The sequence below is a fragment of the Vespa velutina genome, chromosome 2 (genome assembly GCF_912470025.1).
Source record: "Vespa velutina chromosome 2, iVesVel2.1, whole genome shotgun sequence".
Taxonomy (NCBI): domain Eukaryota; kingdom Metazoa; phylum Arthropoda; class Insecta; order Hymenoptera; family Vespidae; genus Vespa; species Vespa velutina.
In genome coordinates, this window is record NC_062189.1 from 8120633 (window position 1) to 8128113 (window position 7481).

Here is a 7481-nt window from a genome sequence, read left to right on the forward strand (position 1 = left end):
TCATAAAAGTATGGAATTTAACTACGACTCATTTCAGAAAGCGCTTAGCAAAAAGAGAAACGCGGACGGAAATCTTAAGTGGTTATAGCGTTTATTAAAAATACTTTCCATTAGGATTTTATGGATTCCCTTAATTATTTACAAAAGGACTAATACTTTTCAATGCACCTTTATTATATTTTTTTCTTAAAGATCATATCGATTAAATATTATTTATGTGTTAGAAAGATAACCTTAGTACTTATATTGCAATAATTTTTACTAAATAATGTTTCTATATTGTATAAAATAAATTAGAATATGAATATAATAATGATCCTATTAATTAATAATTAAAAAATTGCATCCGCAAAGGTAGCGTGGCCGAGCGGTCTAAGGCGCTGGTTTAAGGCACCAGTCTCTTCGGAGGCGTGGGTTCGAATCCCACCGCTGCCAATTTTTTTTTTTTCTCTTCAGAAAGGACGATGGAGAAACGCGTAAGCAGAAAAGATGACTTTAGGTGAGGATAGCATTGAAAGAGATTTGCGCGATTACCAGTATGCTCGGTGCGATTCTTTTGAAGGTCCAATGGGCTTGCGTCGGCACGCGGCGCCGTGGTTCACATCTAACAGGAGCACATACTCAAACGAAGCGGATCGCTCGCCTTGCAGTGGTGAACTGCTTCTGCGACATCTAGCGGTGACCTCGAATACTAATTCCGTAAAAATGGCGATTCTGCTCGGGATGTTGTCATATACGTATAACTACGAAGAAATCGTATCTATAGCTTACTGTTTAAGATATCTCTCTCAATGTTCATACTAAGTATTTAATTTTTACCGATCAAATTAATTGGATATTCTAACATAATACAATTCAATTGTCAAGGAAATTTTAATTCGATCGAATCGAGGCATAATACACTGAGATTTTTTGAAATAAATTGTTCTTTCATTTTCAAGGTTAGACTTTAAAGAAAGAACCCGATAACCTCTCTCATGCTCTTGCAGTTCGATGGGATCCTGTTGAGATTGTTGTTGTCGGGGGCTCGCCATTCCTGACCATTCCATTCGGGAGAGTCGATTTTCTTCTTGCTGTCCGACGAACGACAATAGAAGAGAGAAATCGTAATAAAGATAGGTGTAATGAAAGAAAAAAATCAACTGAAAGATGCTCCCATACATCTTGCTATCCTGATACAAGTTTCATTCGGAAGATGCCACCACGGACCACGCCCCATTGGCATTCGTGTATCGATCCCATTCGTGTTTCGTGTTCCATTTTGAAAGCAAGATAAGACGCTTACTTATGTAGTAGCTTTTACTTTTCATCCACGTTTAGCCACGGATGTTGTTTTTTACTTAATTCTCTTACGAATTAGAAAAAATTTTTTGCTGTGTCTAATCAAATTCATACTCAATGGTTATTTTATAAATCGTATTCGAAAAGTATCAATTAAAGATTTCAAAAATTTATAAAAATATAATAAACTGTTTTAATTTTATCAAAATAAAATTATTTATAAAAATATGGAATTTAATAATTTTGGAAATGTAATTATTATATTGTCAGATTAGATTACTTATCTGTGAATTTCCTAATAACTAGACTCCGTGGCGCAACGGTAGCGCGTCTGACTCCAGATCAGAAGGTTGCGTGTTCAAATCACGTCGGGGTCAAGAATACAAATTTTTTTGTTAATTTTAACAAAATTTTTATATAGCATCAATGATTAAAAACCGTCGTAATAATTATTAAGTAATTCTACGACTTTCGAGATTTACTTTTAATACTTGCGAAAGATAAAATGAAAAGCGTAAACAATTTAGAATATTGTATTTTTTGAAAATGTCAAATAAGTCGGTTACGATATTAAAAAGGAGTGTAACTATACAAAAGGTTAAAAGTTTATCGATTACATTAATGTTGATATATCCCATCTGCATTTATTTATTTTTTTTAAAGTTAAAATAATATAAATTTTATATGGTCATCCTCGCGTGTAGATAATGATCGTTTAAGAACATTTCATGACAATGAAGGCATTGAAAAACGCAACCTGTTTGCGAGGAGTCTCCTTCTCTTTACCTTTTCTTTCTGTGATCCGAAGTGCGGTGCGTGCTCACATCCCGCATAAGAACGGTGAGAGATTAGGATATCATGGACCAGAGAAATTTCTTCTCTCTCGTATGGTTGAGCGACATTCGCGCGGGTTGTCTCATTTAGCCCCTCCTGGCACTAGGCTAGCACGACCTTCCAAGAGGTCCGTCGCCTTACAGCCTTCTCTTTTGTATTTACGTGTCCTATGATTATTCCCTTGAATAAAACTTTAAGAAATATGGATATTAATCATATCGTATGATACGATACACGAAGAAAATTCATTCGAAATGTTAATAATATTTTCATTGGAATATTTATTTAATTGTCATTATGAAAAAAGAATAAAGAAAAGAAAAGAAAAGAAAAGAAACGGAAGATTTCTTTTTAAAAATATAAACAATTCTACGATTTTATTTATCTCTTTCATTATTATCATATGTAAAGAGAAAATCAATTATTATTTTCCAATCGGGCTTTGAACGTGAGCTTCGTATGAAGAGAATTATTCCAACGTTCGTTTCATTTATTAATTATCGGGTTCCGTCTTATCTGGCAACACTTCGTCTTGACTTCGATCGCTCTTATGTTTTCCTACTTCTCTGTACCGACTGATTGAGTCTAAATGATTCGGATTGTTAATCATCAAACGTTCGTTTATTCTTGATTATGTAACAGTCATCATCGTGCCTTCGAGGCTTTCCTCTTAACCGATAAGCTACATGGATGACCAATCGTATTTGTACGACGAAAACAAATCAGAACGCGTGACCTTCGTTCGAGGAGAATTTCCAATGCTCATCATTTATTTGTTTTTTTTTTTTAAACAAATTAACGTAATCAAGTTTGTGAATTGATTTATAGTAGAAAAATCTCAAATGCATTAACGTATACGTATATGAAAATAATTATGACTTATTTTGTTAGAAACTCGTCGCGTTATTTGTGTCGCCTCGCCTTTAGAAACATGGCGGTCGACATTATCTGTTCGATCATTTTCACAGGCCTTCGTAATCTACATTTAGCGGGTAGAATGGACATAATCAACAATTTAACCGACAAGTTGTTAGGAAAGCATGAGACCGAGTTGGTAAGTTGAGCGAGCTAACGATCGAACCAAGGTGTTTCGTCATGCTTCGTACCATTCATGTTAGCCGTGGATCGGAAAGACATAATTTTGAGGAAGAGCCGCGCGGGCCCTAAGCACCTCTGTGACGTAGCGTCACTTTATTGGTCCACAATGATCTCTTTCCTCGGGCTTATTGGTTCATTGACTTTAAAACGGCCAGAATTTGGCAGATTCCTGGTCCAAGTACGCTCAGGAACGATTATGCGAGCGTCTTGGCTGGTGATCAACGCTCAGAGACTTTCACTAAGCTCTCTGGAAGGCGCAGTATTCTGTAAGATAGCCGATCACGGGACAGTGACACCGTTTTCCCCAAAACTGACGTTAATAAACTTCGTATGTCTCTTCCCTCTCTCTCTCTCTCTCTCTCTCTCTCTCTTGCTCTCTCACTCTCTCTCTCTCTCTCTCTCCCTCTCTTTCTCTTACAAGCACACTCACACATTCAAAGAGTTAAAACCGTGCTCGAGTTCACGTCAATGCTCTCACATGCGAGTCATTCATATACATCTTTGAGCGGAGCTCGATACTCGTGTAAAAGATATATACTTACATTTCGCCAACGTATCGAGCGTTATTACGCTTTCCCCTAAAATTAACATACATTCGTGGTGGGAAAGAGCCTTCTCGTTTCATATTCTCGAAGCTGAACATACGACTTGTACGTGTACGTAATATGTACGTATGTGTACATATATCTCTTGTTGTATATACGTGACTCCGACTCGTTGACACACGAACGCTTCTCTGGCGTCATGGAATTGCAGTCGTCTGCATGCGTTCCTGTTGAAAAAATTCCTCACGGGCGAAAGTCAAGGCATGACGGAGTATCTTGCAATAAGCGAGAACGTACCGAGGTCGAACTAACGTTTCCATGATGTTAGCCTGGCATTAGGAGGGGCTCGATGAGACAACCCGCGCGAAACTTTGTTCAACGTAGGGAGAGCCACAAGCTCCTTTACTTTCATGCATGCCGCATATTTCGATGCTCGCATGCGGGATGTGAGCACGCATCGCGTGCTTGTTACCAAGCACATGCTACGGTAGAACGCTAACCTATAATTTCGTGAAGTATAATGCTTCACTATATATATATTCTACCATGGCATATGCTTGGTAACAATATATACATATACATATATATAGATATATATACATATATATATTAAATTAAAGTGACCATGATAGAGGAAAGTAAACGTATCATTATAGAAGTAACTTTTACGTAAAGAGGAACTTTAACCAGTTTAAAGTTAGATCTTTCTGAAGTAACAGTTTTATAATGCTACTATATCTACGATAAACGTAAGTTAGATTTTTAAATCTATTTTATTAATATGTCAATGATACTTACAAGATTTAATAGGCTATACAAATATATTATTTTGATTTTAAGTTTGATAATGTAAAATTGTACAAATATTTAAAGAAATGTACTACATATAAGCACAGAATTAAATTTATCTTTATTAGCAACTGTATAAATATATTACTTTAAATGAACAACACAACAAGACTCCGTGGCGCAACGGTAGCGCGTCTGACTCCAGATCAGAAGGTTGCGTGTTCAAATCACGTCGGGGTCAGGGTCAATTTCTTTTTTGTTATTTGTTTTTTTTATATTTCTATTTAATAACAAATATATTATTAAACATGCTTTATTAATGTATTTTATGTTTATAAACTCTACGATTTAATTTTTTTATATCAATGATATGCATGTAGGAAAAATTGATATCAACTATTATTTAAACGAAATAAAATTGAAATTTATTAAAACAGAGAAAGAAACTCACATCAGTTCTCGTACATAGACACAGAAAACTGTCACGTATATCTAACGATTGTCGAATGACTTCTCGATCTGACTGAAGTAACTAATGTTTTAAATCATGCTTTTTATATAAGCGATGAGTCGAACTTTCTAATATTTTGAAACTACTCGCTAATAAGTTTCTTGACTTAGAAAATTCTCGACTCATTATCAGAAGATTCGTCGCAATGCCTATATGCTAATGTAACTTTATCTTGAGCTTTTCTTTTTCGTACTTGTGTTGCTTACAGGCCGATCCTACATACTTGTAAATGTGTTGATAATATAAAATATAGATTTTACATTTTCATTAGAAATGGGATCAATTATACTAACGATTCAATATATACTAACGAATCCGTGTTAATTGTAACAAACAAGTTTCATTTAATTTGTTATGTACGAAGTGATCGCAATGTTTCATATTTAAAAAAATAAATCTCTTAAGGGTTAAGGGTTTCAAATAAACATATGATTTGTTTGATCTTTCGTTTAAAAGCTCTTGCTTTTATTGATTGGTTTAACACATTACAGAAGACTATGAGCTTAATTAGAAATATCTAAAAGTCGGACAATGGTCAGCAATGTGCTTTTGTCCTTTCTTGTATATTTTTTTAGGGAGTATTCAAGGACAAACATTCTGTATAATAATATATGGCCCTTCCTATGAAAAGTGCACACGTGTGCGCCAACAAATAGGTTTCAAATTCTAGAATGTGATCGTGAATTATACAAGAATTGAGAATATCATTTACATTTTTCAAAATAATTACAAAGAATTCAAAACCATTTTGTTTGAGTTTTAATTTATTCCATTTCTAATTTTTACGTATAATTCTCGATAAGTAATCACATATATTATACATTGCTTTATAATCAATTTATATGTAATTACTCAATATTAAATGTTATACATATATCCATATACATTGATATCATTGATATGGAAGGTTACATAAATTTTGTTTTCTCTATATTGAAATTTGAAACTTGTTACGAAGATAGATAAGGATAGATAAGGAACTCAGATGCAGGACGGGTAAGAAATTCTAAAACCCTTTTGTTCCTTCGAAAGTGCCTAAAGCACTCACTATTACAGTTTCTAGATATATACAATTTATAGCAAAGCTTTTGTTAGTATCGAACTAATCGGGAAAATTGAACTAAGAATATAATTCTACCATTATAACAATGTTTAAAAGACGTTAAATACAAACGTAGATATATAAATTTTCTTCCTTGATAAAAAAATATTTATAGTAATAATTTATGTATTTATGTAAATTTATTAAAAAAAAAAAAAAATGTATATGTATATATTTCAGTTTTATTATTCACTCAAATACAACAAGATGTAGCAGTCGTGGCCGAGTGGTTAAGGCGTCTGACTAGAAATCAGATTCCCTCTGGGAGCGTAGGTTCGAGTCCTACCGACTGCGGTTATTTGTGAATAATAATTTTTTTAATCCAATTTTTTATATTTTTTTTATTTAAAACATGGTTGGAGATAATAGATACAAGTTGATACATATATATAACTAATGTAATTTCAAAGTACGTCTTGTACTATATCCTACTTATATTAATATTACTTTTTTTCGAATATTTTCATCCTTTTTCTTTATTCTATCCTTACAATTTAAACCCTTATCGTTGATGCATACGTGTATCCCTCAATTGTTCACAGTACTTTCTCCTAAGAGTCATATATCACTATTAAAAATATCTGTTCTTGGAAATTCGTTGGATATTCGCTAAGAAAACAGATAGATAAAAAACACATGGCCACCTTTGTCCGGGCTTAGACATTTTTAGTCAAGTATCTAATTTTCGATAATGTGTCGAACCGGACGATAAATAAATCATGAAAGTAAACGCCTAGGCGCAACAAACCAAGGATTATCCAATTATCTAGTCTTGAAATATCCATTGACACCCTCTAGGGTATACGATCACTAAAACAAAAGGGCACATATGGAATGTTTAAACATTTCAATGAACTATCCTGACCCACTCCCGACCAATGAGCATCTATTCCTTTTCTTTTCATGTTCAGATCATACTTTAATTCCGCCCTTTTTATTCTTTTCCCTAATTTCACTACAATCTTCACGGATAGTTCTAAAGACGCTAAAAAGTCAGTCAAGTTATATCCTTCAGACTCACTACATCTAGACTCTCGAGTCTTATTAAACATTACTGGCTATTACTCTTTTAGAAATAACAAGCACAGTTAACCACAAAACACATCAACAATTGTATCTTATTTCAACAAATATACGGTGATAGCTTAAATTCGCGCAATATTTATTATCGTGCATCTACCTCGTGAGTTTCACGAGATCCTTTAAAATAACGCGCGTTTTCCCATTAATTTGCAGGAACGCAGCGAGCAGTATTTTGCTGACGACCTTCAACGAGCCGAGTGCCGCCGCTCTTATTCATCGCGACCATAACTCTGGCGAC

General features: G+C 34.1%; 4 non-coding genes across 4 annotated transcripts; all 4 read left to right on the forward strand.

Moving 5' to 3' along the window:
* The first annotated feature begins 353 nt into the window (after positions 1-353).
* On the forward strand, positions 354-435 carry Trnal-aag. The gene has a single exon. It is a non-coding gene; the product is annotated as a tRNA-Leu (tRNA).
* A 1151-nt stretch (positions 436-1586) lies between these two features.
* Positions 1587-1658, forward strand: Trnaw-cca. The gene has a single exon. It is a non-coding gene; the product is annotated as a tRNA-Trp (tRNA).
* Positions 1659-4716: 3058 nt separating this feature from the next.
* On the forward strand, positions 4717-4788 carry Trnaw-cca. Its single transcript has one exon. It is a non-coding gene; the product is annotated as a tRNA-Trp (tRNA).
* A 1584-nt stretch (positions 4789-6372) lies between these two features.
* Trnas-aga lies at positions 6373-6454 on the forward strand. Its single transcript has one exon. It is a non-coding gene; the product is annotated as a tRNA-Ser (tRNA).
* The last annotated feature ends 1027 nt before the right edge of the window (positions 6455-7481 follow it).